The sequence below is a fragment of the Anabrus simplex genome, chromosome 5 (genome assembly GCF_040414725.1).
Source record: "Anabrus simplex isolate iqAnaSimp1 chromosome 5, ASM4041472v1, whole genome shotgun sequence".
In the NCBI taxonomy this organism is placed as follows: Eukaryota; Metazoa; Arthropoda; class Insecta; order Orthoptera; family Tettigoniidae; genus Anabrus; species Anabrus simplex.
Genome location: NC_090269.1, coordinates 147,959,100 through 147,978,528, shown reverse-complemented (window position 1 = coordinate 147,978,528; position 19,429 = coordinate 147,959,100). Strand labels below are relative to the sequence as shown.

Sequence of the window (19,429 nt, the reverse complement as noted above, 5' to 3'; positions counted from 1 at the left end):
GTGGTAGACCAGTGATCTTCTTCGCCTGATATATCCATCTACTTGCTGTTCTTTCTCATGGTCTACTGCCTTCAATTTTGCCTTGCAAAATGATCTTTTCCAAGTTCTCTCCATCTCGTTTGAAAATGTTTCTTGTGTTATCGCTTTGTGCCTTCCCAATTATTCCTCTAAGAAATTTCATCTCAGCTGCTTGGATTCTGCTTTTATCACAGTTTGTTTTTGTCCGTGTGCTCGGATCGTATGTCAATTGGTGTGCAATACATTGAGTACAGAATTTGCTTGCATTTCTCTGGGATGTCCTGGTTCCACACTATACCTCTCACACATTGGTAACTTAAATTCTATTGGCTTGTTAGATTCTCCTTCCAATTTCTTAATTTATTTTCCCATCTTCTGCAAGTATACTCCCTAAGTATTGGAACCTTTTCACAACTTCTAATGGTCTTCCATTTACTTCAATATTCACTCTTCCATCTTTATTACCTTTCATCATTCCTACTGTCTTACTCTCCTCCACACTTATTTTCATTCCATATTACTCTGTCTTCCAGCTCCATACAGTAACTTGTTCTTCCATTTCATCTTCTCGTCATATTACTATGTCATCTGTTCTCTGACTACACATTAAGAAAGTAAGATGCTAATAGAACTCCACAGACACATTGACTGACTAAGACTGCCAGACTGACCAATGCATGCGGCAAGCGGGTGAATCATACCTTTACCCATGACCTTGGAAAAAGAAAAAATCCCTGCTTTCCTTCCCCACAGCACATGCAGGAAGTGTTCAATTGTTGTTCAATTTTCCTTGCGTCATGTTACCGCGCAGATAAGTTTTAATCTTCTCAGGGCGGAAAAAGAATGTTCTGACGTACAAAGTACATGTAAAAGTGGGGATAGTTAAAGCGACCTTTAGTAACATAACTTCCTCTGGAATCAATCAATCTTGATGAAGTTTTGGATGACTCGGATTTAATTAATAAAATAAAATATCCATATATGGTACCCGTACCTCAGCTGTGATTGAGAACAAAGTACACAAAAATTTCTTAGTGGTTTCCTCAGACCCCGTCGTTGGTAATGCATGGGACAAAAACACTTTAGTATTGCGAGGGTTAAAAACTACGGTGTAAAGTTAAAATTCCCCACTTTTTCTTTCTTTTTCTTCTGTTATTATCTATTTTTTTATCTTTCTTCGCCCTGTCTGTGGATGAGGGGTGCTGAATATACCCACAAAATGTTTGGGGGATGCTCGAGCACCGTAGCACCCCCGGAGTCCGCGTGCCTGTATGCAGACATCTGTCATAACTAGAGCCTGGAAGTTCAGGCATTTAATTTTGCTAAAATAGGCAGGCAAATGAGCACTTGATATTTAAGAAATAAGCAGTAAAGTAATTAAAATAAACATTTATAATTACAAAAATTGGGCACTATAATAATAAAGATGCTTTAATGTAAGCTACATAACACACATGTGCATCACATTTTAGTGCTTAATCTTACATCCCCCTGTGGGTGACGATGATAGAATAACGTCAGCAGCCGTGCGCATAGAGGCGCGCGGCTGTGAGCTTGCATCCGGGAGATAGTAGGTTCGAATCCCACTATCGGCAGCGCTGAAGATGGTTTTCCGTAGTTTCCCATTTTCACACCAGGCAAATGCTGGGGCTGTACCTTAATTAAGGCCACGGCCGCTTCCTTCCAACTCCTAGGCCTTTGTTATCCCATCGTCGCCATAAGACTTATCTGTGTCGGTGCGACGTAAAGCCCCTAGCAAAAAAAATAACATCAGCAGTATCCCCTGTCTGTCGTAAGAGGCAACTAAAAGGGGGACCAGAGCCTCTGGCGTTGCTTCCACTTACGTATGCCAGGTTCCTTGGTTTTACATTTCCTGTCTGACCTCCCTTGGTCAATTTTTGTTATTTTCCAACCTCGACTGTATTAGACTCTTCGTGGTGCTTCCCTTTCTCTTGCCATTTCCTTCATTTGTCGTAGTATCGCAACTCTTCCATTTTGCTTCTGATTAGTGTTATCAGAGGATGGTTACGAAATGGCTCTTCCTCTCAAAACAATAGCAACCTGACACCTCTCATATCATTTATGTAAATGTTTCTTTTATCTATTAAGCTAAAATGAATTGTTTCTTTATTATTAATACAGTACATTTGAATTATATAGTTTTCCTTTCCAATGACTAATTTTAATACATAAATAACAGCAGAAAATATCCACAACGACTTTTAAAAAAGGCTAAAAAGCATTAAACTATCAAATAGGCTACAGAATCTAAAATAGGCAAAAAAGGCAAAATAATTATTGGTCCTACCGTTTCCAAACGTACGAAAACATGTATGTCTCTATGTTACACTTCGATATATTCACCCAGATAAAAAAAAAAAAGCATTTTGCTAACTTCCGGGCTCAACTCATAACAAAAGCAGTACATTCCCTCACATCACTAGTGGTGATAGGGAATACGAAGTGGGGAGGGGGGAGGAGGGGGAAAATGTACAGGCAACAAGATGTATACACATCAAAACTACAAAAAAAAGGGGGGCTACAAAATGGTAAGTTTTTGATGCTCTGTAAGTGACGGCTACTACTACTAAAATGTTTTCATTCCGCCCCTGAAGGGGACGGTGGTCCTCAGGCCAGGGAGATGTGGTACGGTGTAGAAGATGAGGGGGTTGGCGGCCATGGTCTATTTTTTTAAATGCTATTTGTTCGGTGCGTCGACCTAGAAAGATCCTTTGCTCCTACTTGCACCATATGCTATGAATCTGCGTGTATTTGGAAATTGCAGAAGTGTAAAGTTTTGAATGTGAGGAAAGGAACATTACAGACGACACAAACACCCAGTCCCCAGGCCAGAAATATTAATCATTTACAATTTAAAACCCCTGACCCGGCCGAGAATCCGGGGCCACCGGGTGACAGGCGGACGCGTTGCACCCTACACCGCGGGGCCGCACAAGGCCGTGGTCTATACTAGGAACTGTCCTGGCATTCGCCTTAGCAGAGGAGAATGGAAAACCACGGAAAACCATTGTTGGGAGAGCCGACGGTGGGGCTCCCGAATACGGAGGCGTAGAGCCACAGCAGAGCCACAACTCGGTTGGTCCATCGGAGTGCAGAGCCGTCGAACCATGGCCCAGCCGTGGTCACCTGTAGAGCGAAGCCCATTCTACGACCACCGTCCCTCTGACAGAATTTTGACAGAGTTATCAACTTAAGTGCAGTAATAATAGTTTATTAAGCTTTTGATTCAGTATCATGCAGTAAAACTCTCAACAAAGACCAATATTAGGCCTACACATGTATTACAAAATTAACTTAAAGTACGGCGTGATTATACGATTAAAATAATTTAGTATTTGACTACACACTGTAACGAGTGCAATTTCGCTTAAGTTACCTTATTTTTCTTCTACGCTTGACCCAGTGCACTCCGTCGCTATCCGAATTGTCTGCCTTCAAGCCTGTCACTTCACTGCTTGGACTGTTTCTTTGCTCTACGCGAACTCTGTGACGTCACCTGCTTCTAGCATGTTCTCCAGCTCGCCTCGCTTCTGTATATATACGGCCCGCTTTTGCTTGTTCGATGTTCAGGTGTGAGTGAAATGTTGTGATGGGCAGTGGAAGCTCTGGCAGTGTACACGGTTGGACCGTGTGCATTTCAGTTTTAATTCTCTCTTCTCTACGTACTAGGTGAGCAGACTTTATATATATATATATATATATTTTTTTTTTTTTCAATTTTACATCCATTCAATTTTGCTCTCATTCTTTTCATTTGGGTTTACGTGTTGCTTGGAGTTCGAACTTTGGTCCCTTCAGGACACTACGAGATTAACGCTGTGTTAAATTGAAAACTTTGAACTTGTGGTGCGATTGTGATGGAGGAAGTGATCAGGACAAGTGATGTTTGGTCAGCTCTAACCTTAACCTGTCATGTGTGAACTTTTAGCCTTACATTGATATAAAGAGCGGATTCGGCGGCCTGATCAGTACTTTATCTCCTTTTCCCTCCTCTTTGTTTTTTGTTATTTTGTCCTGCTCCTGTCTTTCCGCCCCTTTTCATCATTTCTGTTCCTATTTTCTCACGTTTACTACGCAAATTTGTAATATCGTGGTCTGCTAACTTTTACGCTGTATCTATTCTTTATATTTTGGATGTTTGTGTGTTCCCTATTTTATCTAGGCTGTGTTAGGTTTTTGGGGGATAGTGGTGTCATTTCGCAAAGTAAACCCCTTTAGTATTGAAAGGTTCTCTTTAACATAAAATAACTGTTACTTGTTCTTGCTTAATTTTGTTTCGGTCTATGAGAATACAGTCATATTGGAACTTGAATGTGTTGAGAATATTGGTTTATTCTGGTCTAACTTCTCACTTCGTACCTGTGCATATCAAAGATAATTGTGATTTACGGGTTATTGACCCTCTGTTGTAACTATCTATATGAGCCAAAGCCAAATAATAATCTATTTGTAAAATTCCCGTTGGGTCCATTTTTACCCTCTCTTGTGAAAACATATGTTATCTAATTGAACCTGATTCAATATATATTTGTTCAATTTTTTAAAACCTGTGTTTTGGGAGTTCTCTTTTTGTTTTCCCTCTCCCTTGGTTTAACATGTACTTACTATGGAAATTCCTCCTGGGAAAAGGCCCATGATCTATGTTGTTGAATGTTTTGAATGATTGTCAACATTTGAAGTATGACATTCGTATATCTCGCTTTTCCCTACGCACTGCTCTGCTGAGTTCTTTGCCTTGCACACTAGAACGTATTCGCAGGAGTGTTTCACTTCTTATGCATCGATCTCTTGTTGATATTTGCAATGATGTTCCTGCTAATAATTGGGAATATACTGGTATTGATTGATGATTCCTAAAGGGATTGGGAAACATAGCCATAAGTGTGAAGATTCGTAACACATGGTAGCAGATTACCTTCTATTTTGACTATCTTCACTTTTTTTTCTTTACTGGTTGTATTCATGGCTTGCTTTTCGGATAACTTCCCTTTAGGGGACAACTCTTCATTGTTATCCTCTCCGCTACCACCAAATTTATCGTTGCCAAATCCTTCTGTACCTAATTTAATTTCTTTTTCTTCTCCTTCTTCTCCCTCTCTATACCCGTCTTCAACCAACCCCACACCAGATTTCCAATTTGATGATACAAAGCCTTCCTTCTTAGAACATCACATGGCCCCCCCTCACCCTTATTCTCATCCACCAGCACCTACTACTACATCTGTTGACAATTCCCTTAATGTACAAATCATTACACAGTCGTTACTTCAAGTTCCTCAATTATCAGCGACAGATCCCCGTAATCTTACCATTTGGTTGTTTTCGGTCCGCAAATTCTTGAACATAAAAGTTGCTTCTTTTCCCCAATTAATTGGCCTCCTTTCCACCAAAACTACAGGGTTTTTTTTCCACCTTTTGGTTGGATAATATGTCAAACTTTACAAATTGGTATGAATTGAGACATGCAATACACAATTATTTCTTACCCCTAGAAGTACGCCACAAATTAAGTACCGAGTTCATCAGACGTCACCAGCTACCCCACGAACCTGCGCATGATTATCTGGACTCTATTATTACTTGTAGTGACGTTTTAAATATTTCCTATAATACTTCCGAACTAATCTCTATTATCCAGTTTTATGCCGCCCCATCATTCCGCATGCTTTTTAATGTTCTTGCCCCCCCCCCGTTTCCCTCTTTCAACTCTACAATCTAGCTCAACAACATACTATAAATTCTTCAGGTGATCGTTCCTACTATGCATCCGTTTCTCCTCCACCTATTACTGCTCCCCCCTTACAATCTTCTTTGCCTATAGTATTTCCCCCCGGTGTTCGCCCTTCGATAACCTGTTATCGCTGCAAATTACTGAGCCACCTTGCCCGTCAATGTACTAATTTACCTTCGGGAAACGCCCTCCACCCGCGTCCTTAGGCAGTAGACGTTCATATGGGGAAAATCTGCCTCATCCTTTGCAGCCTACCGTCGTATCAGCATCTTCCCAATCCATTTTTAATTCTGTCTCCTTCTTACCTCCTAGTTATCATGTTTTGGTTACTGCTAACAGTCTTCCCTCTGTCGCGCTCCTTGATTCTGGGGCGGCAGTATCGCTTATTAGTTCCCAATTTTATAAAGATTTACTTCACAGTAATCCCCATTTGCAATATCTTCCATCCTCCATTCGTTGTCTTTCAGTTTCTAATCAACCCTTACAAATCTTGGGTAGTATCTTGTTACATATTAAATTGCAGCACTTTTTTTGGCCTTTTACTTTTCAGATTGTTCAAGACTTATCATTCCCTGTTATTTTAAGATATGATTTTTTTTCGCATACTGGTCTCCTTCTTGATTCGGTGCATTCTAAAGTTTTTTTCCTTTTTCGGATAAGTCTGTTCCGTTAATTCACATCTCTGATTTTCCCTTTAGTTCACACTCTCTACTTCCTACTAACTCTATGCATTCTGACCAGGTTCAAGCTTTACTCACGGAATTTTCTGATGTTATTACCTCTGACTTGGGAACAGTTAAGAATTTTTTTGCACATATTGATTTAGTTGATTCTACTCCTGTTCGCTCCTCTCCTTATTTCCTCAGCCCTCCTCGGGTGGAAGTTTTAAATCTGTTGCTTCAGAAAATGCTTAAAGACAACACTATTATTCCGTCATCTTCCGATTATGCTTCCCCCGCCTTTGTGGTTGATAAAGCTCAATCAGAAAATTGTCTATGACGCCTACCCGATGCCTAAATTAAACTCGGCATTCCAACACTTTTCTGGTTCTAAATTTTTCTCAATTTTTGACCTTAATTCTGCCTACAATCAGCTCCCGTTGGACGATATCAGTTCCCGGTATACTGCATTCATGACTCCTAATGGGCTCTACCAATTTAAAAAAGTTCCTTTTGGCCTTAATCTAGGTTCCCAGATAATGCAGCGTTTCGTGGACTCCCTTTTTGCTGACATTAAATACAAATATCTTTTTCCTTTTGTTGATGATATTTTAATTTTTTCACCTGATTTTGAATCACATTTGTCTCATGTACGCGAAGTCCTTACTCGTCTTCGCAATGTTGGTCTCACTGTTAATCCCTCCAAAGTTTTGATCGCCCAAACCTCGATTAAATTTCTTGGCCACATATTGAGTTCAGATGGTATAGCCGTTGATCCCGAATGTGTCGTCGCCATTAATAAGATACCACCTCCTACTAACTTGAAACATTTACGGTCCTTTTTGGGGATGGTTGGCTTCTACGCCAAGTACACCCCCAATTTCTCCTCGATTGCTGACCCATTGAACACTCTCAAAAGAAAAGTGGTGAAATTTCACTGGTCTCCTCATCAACAAATGGCATTTGATCTCTTGAAATCTAAATTATCCCATGCTCCTCTCCTACAGATCCCTGACTTTAATCTTACCTTTGAACTATCCACGGATGCTTCGGACATTGCCATTGGCGCTGTCCTTCAACAAACTGTTAATGACCGTACTCTTCCCATTGCTTATTTCAACCGCTTGTTATCCCCCGTTGAACAAAAATATTCCACCTACGAAAAAGAAGCCCTTGCTCTTATTCTTTCAATAGAACACTTTTCAGAATATCTTGACCATCGTGAATTCATTGTTAGTACTGATAACCAGGCTCTTTCTTGGCTACTTCATAATGCCCCAAAAATTGGTCGCAGGGGTCGCTGGTTACTCCGCCTGTCTCATTTTAAGTTCTCTTTGAAATTTGTTTCTGGCTATAATAATTCTGTTGCCGATGCTCTCTCCCGCCTTTTTGAAGACCACCACCTTCAAACTTCCGAACTTGATTCCCTTCCCGTTAACTCTGTAATTTCCGTTTCTTTTCTAAATAACTTTCCCCTTTCTTTTCAGTCTTGTTTGCACCATCAACAGCTTGACCCGTACTGCCAACAAATTTCTCAGGAAATTACCTCCCCTACTTATTCTGGCCCATTTCGGGTCCACCAGCAACTCCTTCTTTTTAAACCTACCCCTAAGGCTACCCCTCGCCTGTTCCTCCCTTCCAGTCTCCGATCTATGGTATTCCAATATTTTCATGATTCGCCCCTCGGCGGCCACTTTGGGAGAGCCAAGACCTATGCTCGCCTTGCCTCCCAATTTTTTTGGCCGCAAATGCGTAGACATTTTTTCATGGGTTCAATCTTGCGCTTCTTGTCAAAAACATAAGCCTTTAAATCACCTTCCCTATGGCTCCTATGCTGCTTCTCCTGCTACTTATTCTTCTGAGAAGTTTTATATTGACATTGTTGGCCCTATAGTTAAATCCTCTAAATCCAATTCATATATTTTCACTCTGTTTGATGGTTTTTCTAAATTTCTTATTGTTCGACCTTTGCGAAATGTTTCCTCACAAATTGTTATCAATCTTTTGTTCAATCACATTTTTCCTATCACTGGTCTCCCCAAGGTTCTTATTTCCGACAATGCTTCGATTTTCACCTCTAAATAGTTCTATAATTTCTGTTTTTCTCTGTTTTTCACCCCCAGGCAAATACCATTGAACGCTACCATCGCAACCTGAAAACGTTTTTATCTATTTTTCATTCTCAAAACCAGAAATTATGGGATACTGAACTTCCCTCTTTTGTTCTTGCCCTCAACTCTACCATTAATACCTGTACCGGTTGCACTCCAGCTAAACTCTTTTTAGGTCACGAATTGAATACCCCTCTGGCTCTCACCTGGGATCTACCCTCGCTTTTGGATACCCCCTCTGATCGTCTCAATCATTCCCAATTGCAATTGGCATATCATAAGCTCCTTCAGGCCAGGGAAGTACACAAGAAAGTTTGTAATTCTCGTGTCTCATCTTCAAAATTCAAATTGTTTGATTTGGTTCTTCTTAAAAATCACCCCCTCAGCTCTGCATCTCAACATATTTCTGCAAAACTCTCCCCTCGTTGGTTGGGCCCCTTTTGCATTCTTTCTTTTCCCTCTTCTTATACCGTTCAGCTCCAATCGGTGGATTCCCCTACTGATCTCAGAAAGGCTCATTTTTCTCTCCTAAAGCCGTTTCATACTTAATCCCTTCTCCCTTTTTTTTTCCTCCTTCCCCCTTTTTTTCCGCAGGGGGGGAGATGGGTATTGATCGGGTCTGTTATTCCCCCTTTTTTTTTGCCTATATTAATTCGCTGTCCACCATTTTCCTTCCTTCACATTTTTTGTTCTCCTTTTCTTTTTTCCTTTTGTCTCTGCTCACCCAGGCCACCTCCCACTGCCTAAAAATTCTTTTCATGCCTGATCCTCCCCCTTTTATAATTAATGTTTTATTTTTATGCATTTGTTTTTGATAAATCTAGAAATTTTTATTGCCAATCTGTTATGCAGACCTCTTGATTAATTATGTTCTATTACCTAATCGATCTGGATCGTTCCCTTACCCTCTCCTCCCCCCCCCCCCCCCGTCCTTCCCCCTTTTCTCTTCTCTTATTTATTTTCTTGTTACTTATTCTTCTTTTTTTTCTTTCTTCCTTGCTGCATCTTCCTGCCTATCCCCGAGTTGGCGCCGCTCTGGGACTTTGTGGGACCTGCCGCTCTCTCTGCCTACATCTTCATCTTTCTTCGGTTCTCCTTCTGCTGCTGTCGTCGTCTATGCTGCCATCGGATTTCTACCACTCTTCATCTACGCCCACATTGCTGGGCATCACCTGGACTCCCTTCACCACCTCTACTTCTCATCGCCGTCTCGTCATCGCTGCACTCCAAACCTTTGGATTTCTTAGGGTGGTGGGAGTAGGTAACGAGTGCAATCTCGCTTACCTTATTTTTCTTCTATGCTCGACCCAGTGCACTCTGTCGCGATCCGAACTGTCTGCCTTCAAGCCTGTCACTTCACTGCTTGGACTGTTTCTTTGCTCTACGCGAGCTCTGTGACGTCACCTGCTTCTAGCATGTTCTCCAGCTCGCCTCGCTTCTGTGTATATACGGCCTGCTTTTGCTTGTTCGATGTTCAGGTGTGAGTGAAATGTTGTGATATGCAGTGGAAGCTCTGGTAGTGTACACGGCTGGACCGTGTGCATTTCAGTTTTAATTCTCTCTTCTCTACATACATCCATTAAATTTTGCTCTCATTCATTTTGTACCGGGCGGTACACCTCCACGCCGCGAATTTAAATCTTGCGCCAGTTGAAAACTCCTCTACAGGAGAAAGCCTGAACTTTAACAAACTGTATTACCTCAACAGGTTCTCCGAAGATGGCTCTATGTGAATTTCGAGGTGTTTCTGTTTTTCATGTATCAAGAAGTGTGGACAATCTCTACCAGATGTCTCTACTAAAAACTATGATTACACACTCTGGTGCGAAGGAATGAACCTTCTTCAAGAAATTTAGTATTCATAAGTTTTGCTTTTACTATATTTTGTTCTGTTATTTTTGGGTTGGCAACATCAATCCTTTCTTTCCGCCTGTTTTGAATTTAGCCAATCCCAAATTTCTTTAATTTATTTTCAACCAATCATGTACATCTTCTTCGACGTAGGTATGTTGCTCTAAGCGATCCAATAAAAGCGAAAGGGGTGTGTCTAATCATTTCTGAAAGGTCTCGAATGTTCCACGAGGATATATAAACTGCTGATTTTCTTGTCTCCGGGCCATTCGTATTACATCTTTCTAAGTGTGTGGATATGTAGCAGGGGGCGGGAAGCGCCTCGTTCTTCAGGCAGCAGTTCTTCATCAAGGTAATGGCCTTTTAACATCTTTATTTCTTGCTAGCTCAGCAGTTTAACTCTCGGGGAAGGTTTGAAACCTTTAATATGTAAACCATACAACATGTAAATCCTTTTTCCTGGTAAACTTCATTTTTCTTGAACTTGAAAGCGGGGATAAAGAGTGCTTCACCCTCTCGAGCTCCCCTTCATTTTGAAATTGAGGTGACTACGTTTTCGTAACCGTTTTTCTCTTCCTTAATATATTAATGTTTTCCATACTAGTCACCTCCCTAGCTTGGGATTAGCCCCTGCCTGATCGGCCTAGCGCCACATAGGTTTTTAGACAAAAGGCCCTGTAGGTTGGGTATCAAATACCCCTGTTTCTTAGTGTGCCTTAAGGGCAGTCTGAAGTGAAGGTTGTAGCCTTTGATAGGCTTGTAATATTGAGAGCGGTTCTGTTCTTTTCTGTAACATTGTAATTAGGAGCAAGTGCTCCTTGTACTTAGGGGTTTTCTGCACTGTAGCTTTTGTGATTGTGAGCTGAGAGCTGAAGAGTTAATGAATTCGGGCCGTAGCCCAATATATGTAAAAATCACTTAACTGGTTTTTGGTACCCCAGCGGCTGTATACCTGATTGTCTTTGTTATTTCCCCTAGTGGGAACCGGTTAAATATTCTCTAAATTGTGTACCTGATTTAACTTGTTGTTATTTGTTGTATGCTTAAAATTCTATGCTACCATTGTTAAGTTTTGAAAATATAAACTTGTTAAAATTTTAACTCCTCTTTCGTGCTTCTGTAGTTGAGACCTATTCCAGCCCGCACCTTCTTTCACCTCTACAAAACCACAAAACTCCGTAACAAGTGGTAGCAGAGCGTGGTTGAATGGGTCTCAATTTAGCCCCTTTTGACCGCTAAATATTGCTCTTGTTTGTATCAGAAATAAATTCGGGCACAACTCACAATAATATAATTGATTAGAAAAATTTATTAAAACATTCTGTCTCAACTCAACTCTACACTCAACAACACATCGCGCCATTACTCAGCACAAGCAAAAAACAAAAGAAGCACAGTTTTAGTCACAGAGTAAATATAAATTTACCACGGTTTCGATGTGAGAAGGTTGGCAACACAATCTCCGAATAAAACAATCTAATAATCAAAAACACTACCAGATATGAAAAATACTACACACACTACGAACTATTTTTCTCATCATGTCAAATTTTAAATGACACTCAATACAGAAGATAAAATTATTAATTCCAATAGTTTGAACTCTAACAATTTTCTCAGTGGCTGTTTTTTTGTTTTTTCTAAATTTGTAAAGTTCGGTCATCATGCCCGGCCCTCGCGATGTCCTCCATCCCGGCTATTTGTGCAAGGAGGAATTGATCTATGAATTAACGATTAGGAATGTTCAATCTGGAGGCACGGTTGCGATAGACACCAATAAGTTAAAAGATTCCCTTGATTTGCCTATTACCATCCCAACTTTGGGAGAAAAAGAGATCGATGACGCTCTCTCCACGATCACTGATAATGCTACTGAGCTAGCATCGGTAGTTAGTTTTTTTTAAGGGGGTGATCTATCACCTAATCAACTTAAACGTGTATAAGCTAGATTGTACCATTTTTCCAATAGGGTGAGTGATCTATTGTCTCTTAAATTGAATGATACTCAAGGGAAGGAGGCTAGTGCCGTCCTCGAAAACCTTTCCGATTTATCCAGTAAGGTTGGCCTACTGTTAACTGGGGCAGTACCTCTCAAAACTGATCAATCCGCTACGGTAAACGTAGGCAGCGAGGAAGAGTCTTCTAAAGGAGAAGCAAATAGGAAAGCTGTTGGAGCTCAACAAACCTCTGCCCCATTAGACAACGAATCTGAGCGTCGTACATCGCTGAATTATGCACGTTCTGAATTAGCTTCTTCGCCACTTAGGCCTCTACCTACTATGTCACCAGGGTTCAGCAGTTTGCCCCATCCATTAGCAATGTTGCTCAGGGGTATTTCTAAGTTTTCTGTTAACTCTACCAGTGACGTTATTTCATTCTTAAGGTTTTTAGTTGAGTTTCAGGATCATGCCCTTGTTTTTTCTCTTTCTCCGTGTCGAATTTTGCAGATCATTTATCCCTATGCAACTGGGGTTCTATCAGACAAAATAGTTAGAGCAATCGCTGAACAGTCATCCATAGAAGACTTCCATGCCCATCTGTTGGCAAATTTTATCCCCGCTCGAGCTAGGTCATCGCTCATTCAAAAGTACTACTACCGAGTACAACGGTTGGATGAAAATTTGGCAGACTTCATCCAAGACTTTAAGTTCTACACTAGGGTTTTTGCTCTACATTTCCGTGAAGATCAAATTGTACAGGCTATTGTGAAAGGTATTTCTCCATCATAACGATCATACTTGTGTTTTGCGTCGCGTCCGAAAACATTCGCCGAGTTAGAGGCTATGTCTGTCTCAGCCGAAGGAGTTAGATATGCCGACACACTACGTGTGGCGAGGGAGCCCCTTCCTTCTTTCAGTAATACTCGGCCCCCACCTCGCTGACCAGTCACTCCCCGTAAATGTTACGCTTGTGGGTCGCCTGACCATCTTCGGAACAAGTGTCCATTAATTAAATCTAGTGGGATAAGGAATGGAGCAGGGTCATCCCAAGGCTGTTTTAAATGCGGCGCGTTTTCACATATTGCTAAGAACTGCCCTAATGCTAACAGCACCCCCTCCTGCTCAACTTCGGGTGCAATTTCCACCAACAATCAAAAGTGACTAGTGGCTCCGGCTGAGTCGGTAGATTCATCCTTTCAAGGCTCAGCACAAGTTAAATCTGACGAAAATGCAGGAAAAAGTCAGAATTATTCTACATTCCCATTTGAATGTCCCAATGAATGTCTTAGGATTGCGGCGGATTCACCCGCACCTGTTCCCTTCCTCAAAATTGAATTAAATAATGAACCTGTAACAGCTCTATTAGATTCAGGCAGTGTTTGTTCCATTATTTCGGCTGGATGGTATTCCAAATTAAAATCTATTTGTAAACTTCCTGATTTTTGTTCGACTTCGGTTCAATATGTTTCGGCAAATTCCTCTCCATTAGAAATTTTAGATTTTTTGTATGCCAAACTTCGTATTTCTAAATTTACTTGGAAGGTTAAACTGTTTGTGGCAAAGCAATTGCCTTGCCCCATTATATTGGGAGCAGACTTCAAGTCCCACACTGGTCTAGTGCTCGATCTTCAGAGCAAGTCGTGCACGTTCAAATTTGCTTCAAGTTGTAAAATTCCCTTATTAAAGTGTAAATCTGTGTCGTGTTCATCTGTTTCGCCTACGCAGGATGAGATGTTGTTAGACCTTAGACATCTACCTGAGGAGCAGGCAGAGAGTATTCGTAAGTTGTGTCAGTCGTTTCCAGAGGTTTTCTCTGATACTCTTGGTGTTACTGACCTTATCGAATACAAGATTGAGGTTACGGATTCGATTCCTGTCCGTTTTCCACCTTATAGGCTATCTCCGCCTAAAATGAAGGCGCTGAAAGAAATCATTGATCAGATGCTGAAGGACGGTATTATTCGGCCCTCTAAGTCGGCATATTCTTCGCCTATTTTTCTAGTCCCGAAACCCCTAGGTGGCTTCAGGCCTGTGATTGATTATAGGGCTCTCAATCGGAAGGTAGTGTTACAATCTGTGCCCCTTCCAGACCTTCACTCTTGTTTTTCATGGTTTCGGAAGGCTAAGTTCTTTACCATATTGGATCTGAATCAGGCCTATAATCAAATTCCCCTGGCTGAAGAATCTAAACATCTTACAGCGTTTGCCACGGATTGGAATTTGTATGAATACAACCGCATGCCTTTCGGGCTCCCCACGGGAGCAGCTGTGCTTACAAGACTGCTAGATAGGGTCTTTTCCGACATCAAATTTGAGTACTTTATCATTATCTTGATGATATCGTCGTGTTTTCTGAGACCTTTGAAGAACACCTTGATCATCTGAAAGAGGTCCTAAGTCGCCTTCGTAAGGCAGGGTTAACGGTGAAGTTGTCCGAGGTTGCATTCGCTAAGCCCTCCATGTCGTTTCTAGGGCATATTGTGTCGCCCGATTGTGTCGCTATAGATCATTCTAGAACACAGGCCATCCGTGACTTCAAATCTCCCAAAGACATCAAAGGTATTGCCAGGTTCATTGGTATGGTGAATTTCTTCAGGAAATTTATTCCAAATTTCGCCAATAGAGCGGCGCCCTTGAACTTACTACGTAGGAAAGGCGTCAAATTTGAGTGGGGACCTTCTCAACAAGCCGCTTTTGAAGATCTCAAATTATCTCTGTGTAATGCCCCTGTTCTCGCCATGCCTGATTTCTCGAAGAAATTCATCGTCCAAACCAACGCGTCGTCGTCGGCAGTGGCTGCGGTCCTTCTTCAAGAGACCGAACTAGGGAGGCGACCCATCGCCTATGCATCTAGGACTCTTTCGGCTCAAGAAGCCAAGTATTCCATCTATGAACTTGAGGGTTTGGCTGTCTTGTTTGCGCTAGAAAAGTTCCGCCTTTATCTGGAACATGTCAAGTTCGACTTGGAGACTGATAACCAAGCCTTAAGTTGGGTCTTAGGTAGGCCGCGTCGTACTGGTCGTATAGCCCGGTGGGCCATCCGAATTTCTGCCTTCCAATTTGACGTTAGGCATATCAGAGGTACTGAAAATGTTGTGGCAGACGGACTAAGCCGCATGTTTTCCAATGATGTAGAGACCCATGAACTGGATGATAGTTCTTCACCTCCCGAGTCCATACGACCTGAGGTTAATGCCATTTTAACTGATGCTCCTATGTTGTTTAGGGATCTTGAGAAATATCAACGTGAAGATCCGACGCTGGCCCCTATCATGGAAAGCCTTTCTTCTGGGGAACATGTTGTTCCTTATGTGCTGAGGAATGGTGTTTTATGTTGCCCGTCGAGGCATGATAATAAGATGAAGGTGGTGGTTCCAGTCTTTCTTGTGCCCATGATCTTCAAGTACTATCATGAGACCCGATTAGGGGGCATTTAGGTATCTTCAAAACTAGAGAAAAGATCCGGGAGATGTTCATTTGGAAGGGTATGGACGGAGAAATCCGTGAATTAGTAAAAGCTTGTAAAACGTATTGGCTTAGTAAAGCCTCCATGTCCACTAAGCAAGGGCTCTTGTCTTTTCATCAGGCGTCGCGCCCCATGGAACGTCTTTATATCGACTACGTGGGACCCTTCCCTCAGTCAAAGGGGAACGCCAACGAATTCATTTTTGTGTGTGTAGACGGTTTCACAAGATTTTCTTGGTTATGTCCGACTAAGCTGGCTACCGTTCAGTCCACTATTTCCTGTTTAAATTCCATTTTTGCTTCTTTTGGTCCGTGTCAATTTATTGCGTCCGACAATGCTAAAGCTTTCACTTCCAATCTTTTCCGTAAATTCTGTTTTGATCTAGCCATCTCGCACGTAACTACTTCTGCTTACTATCCTCAACCATCTTTAGCTGAACGGGTCAATCGTAACTTGAGGTCGGCTCTTATTGCCTATCATCATGAAGATCATTCTAGGTGGGACACGTCCCTGCATTGGTTAGCTTTTGCTTTGAATTCGGCGGTTCATTAATCTCATAAATTTACTCCAGCTGCTTTGATGTTCAAGTTTGTTCCAAACACGCCGCTTTCTAACCTCTGGTCTCTGAGTGATATTCTACCTGAGACAATAGATCCTAATAACATTAAAGAGCTTTGGAAGAAGGCTAAGGCCAATCTTAAAGTGTCTCATGAAAAGGTTAGGGAATGATATGATCGTGGACGGAGGCCCACCAACTTAATGGTAGGAGACCAAGTTATGGTCAAGAATTTTGTTCCCGCGGGCAAGCTTGCCCCCAGATTTCATGGGCCGCGCATCATTTTAGATTTCCTTACCCCGGTGACGTTGTCACTAAGCAATCCAGCCACCGAGAGGATATTTAGGGTTCACCTGTCGCAGGTGAAACCTGTATAATTTCCGTGCTAACCTTGTCTTTATAACTTTGTAAGAATCCTGAAGGTTATATTTTTAGTTTCATTTTAAGGCCTTCTGCCTCTTATAGTTTTAGATTTGGTTGAATCTGCTTTGTATAAATATTGTGAAACCCTCCTTGAGGTTACTCTACTGTCCTCTCCATACGGCCATTACCACGCTCCCGTCTCCTGCTAAACCACACCAGTGGCTAATTAAAATGAAAGAAAAACCTCCATGCCGCTGGCCCCTCAGCCTCACCATAAAGACTGTACCCTAAAACCATTATGGTCCAACAAAATTCTGCCGCCGAGATCTTAATGTTTCAGTGCCCCCGCAGCCGTGCGGCGCCGTACCGCCACTGAGGTGGGGTACGGGCCCGCTCCACTCCAGTGAGGTCAACCAGTGTACGGCGAGTCGGAGTCCTCCTTCCGGCCAAGGCTGATGTGCGGCGCACCACCTGCAAACTGCCCGCGGACTGTAAACAATCGTCGCGTGTGCGGCGTGCTTCACCACCACTACCCCTCTCATAGTAGCGGGAGAGGTGTATCTCAGAGTACTTGAGGGGTCCGAGCGGCCTCCTCTGGATACTAGCAGCGGCGGCTAGTCTGGCCGTCAAACTTCATCAACAACTAATGTACTTATTCAGCTACATGGACATTCCATATCCACAATTACTGCGTTTTTGGATTCAACATCAACATCTGGTGGACTTAGAAAATTTTTTTCTTCTTCCAAGAATTAAAGTTTTCCTTTGGAATTCAACTACTACAACCATTTATTTATTTATTTATTATGCCATAGAGACCTTTCATCAAAAACTATTACAAAGAAATTCCAAAACTGGATTTTATTTAATCCCACTTATATCAAACTAACTTCTGAGACCTTCGACTATTGAAAAGTTATATTTTTCTCTTCTAAATTCTTCAACTCCTCAGCAAAAACTTGGACTTTTTTAAAAAAAACAAATTTTTTGTTTTCTTCTGTGTCACCCCTTGGAAGGACTTTTGGGGGTGGAAGTCTGTACCGGGTGGTACACCTCCACGCCGCGAATTTAAATATTGCGCCATATGAAAACTCCTCTACAGGAGAAAGCCTGAACTTTAACAAACTGTATTACCTCAACAGGTTCTCCGAAGATGGCTCTATGTGAATTTCGAGGTGTTTCTGTTTTTCATGTATCAAGAAGTGTGGACATTCTCTACCAGATGTCTCTACTAAAAACTATGATTACACACTCTGGTGCGAAGGAATGAACCTTCTTCAAGAAATTTAGTATTCATAAGTTTTGCTTTTACTATATTTTGTTCTGTTATTTTTGGGTTGGCAACATCAATCCTTTCTTTCCGCCTGTTTTGAATTTAGCCAATCCCAAATTTCTTTAATTTATTTTCAACCAATCATGTACATCTTCTTCGACGTAGGTGTGTTGCTCTAAGCGATCCAATAAAAGCGAAAGGGGTGTGTCTAATCATTTCTGAAAGGTCTCGAATGTTCCACGAGGATATATAAACTGCTGATTTTCTTGTCTCCGGGCCATTCGTATTACATCTTTCTAAGTGTGTGGATATGTAGCAGGGGGCGGGAAGCGCCTCGTTCTTCAGGCAGCAGTTCTTCATCAAGGTAATGGCCTTTTAACATCTTTATTTCTTGCTAGCTCAGCAGTTTAACTCTCGGGGAAGGTTCGAAACCTTTAATATGTAAACCATACAACATGTAAATCATTTTTCCTGGTAAACTTCATTTTTCTTGAACTTGAAAGCGAGGATAGAGAGTGCTTCACCCTCTCGAGCTCCCCTTCATTTTGAAATTGAGGTGACTACGTTTTCGTAACCGTTTTTCTCTTCCTTAATATATTAATGTTTTCCATACTAGTCACCTCCCTAGCTTGGGATTAGCCCCTGCCTGATCGGCCTAGCGCCACATAGGTTTTTAGACAAAAGGCCCTGTAGGTTGGGTATCAAATACCCCTGTTTCTTAGTGTGCCTTGAGGGCAGTCTGAAGTGAAGGTTGTAGCCTTTGATAGGCTTGTAATATTGAGAGCGGTTCTGCTCTTTTCTGTAACATTGTAATTAGGAGCAAGTGCTCCTTGTACTTAGGGGTTTTCTGCCCTGTAGCTTTTGTGATTGTGAGCTGAGAGCTGAAGAGTTAACGAATTCGGGCCGTAGCCCAATATATGTAAAAATCACTTAACTGGTTTTTGGTACCCCAGCGGCTGTATACCTGATTGTCTTTGTTATTTCCCCTAGTGGGAACCGGTTAAATATTCTCTAAATTGTGTACCTGATTTAACTTGTTGTTATTTGTTGTATGCTCATAATTCTATGCTACCATTGTTAAGTTTTGAAAATATAACCTTGTTAAAATTTTAACTCCTCTTTCGTGCTTCTGTAGTTGAGACCTATTCCAGCCCGCATCTTCTTTCACCTCTACAGAACCACAAAACTCCGTAACACTTTTCATTTGGGCTTACGTGTTGCTTGGAGTTCGAACTTTAGTCCCTTCAGGACACTACGAGATTAACGCTGTGTTAAACTGAAAACTTTGAACTTGTGGTGCGATTGTGATGGAGGAAGTGATCAGGACAAGTGATGTTTGGTCAGCTCTAACCTTAACCTGTCATGTGTGAACTTTTAGCCTTACATTGATATAAAGAGCGGATTCGGCGGCCTGATCAGTACTTTATCTCCTTTTCCCTC

At 41.7% G+C, this 19,429-nt stretch overlaps 1 protein-coding gene across 2 annotated transcripts in view; it reads right to left on the bottom strand.

The window, feature by feature from the left end:
• The window catches only part of LOC136874711 (cubilin), a 107,998-nt gene that overhangs the window by 79,214 nt on the left and 9,355 nt on the right, over positions 1 to 19,429 (bottom strand). The gene's annotated exons all lie outside the window — the stretch shown is intronic.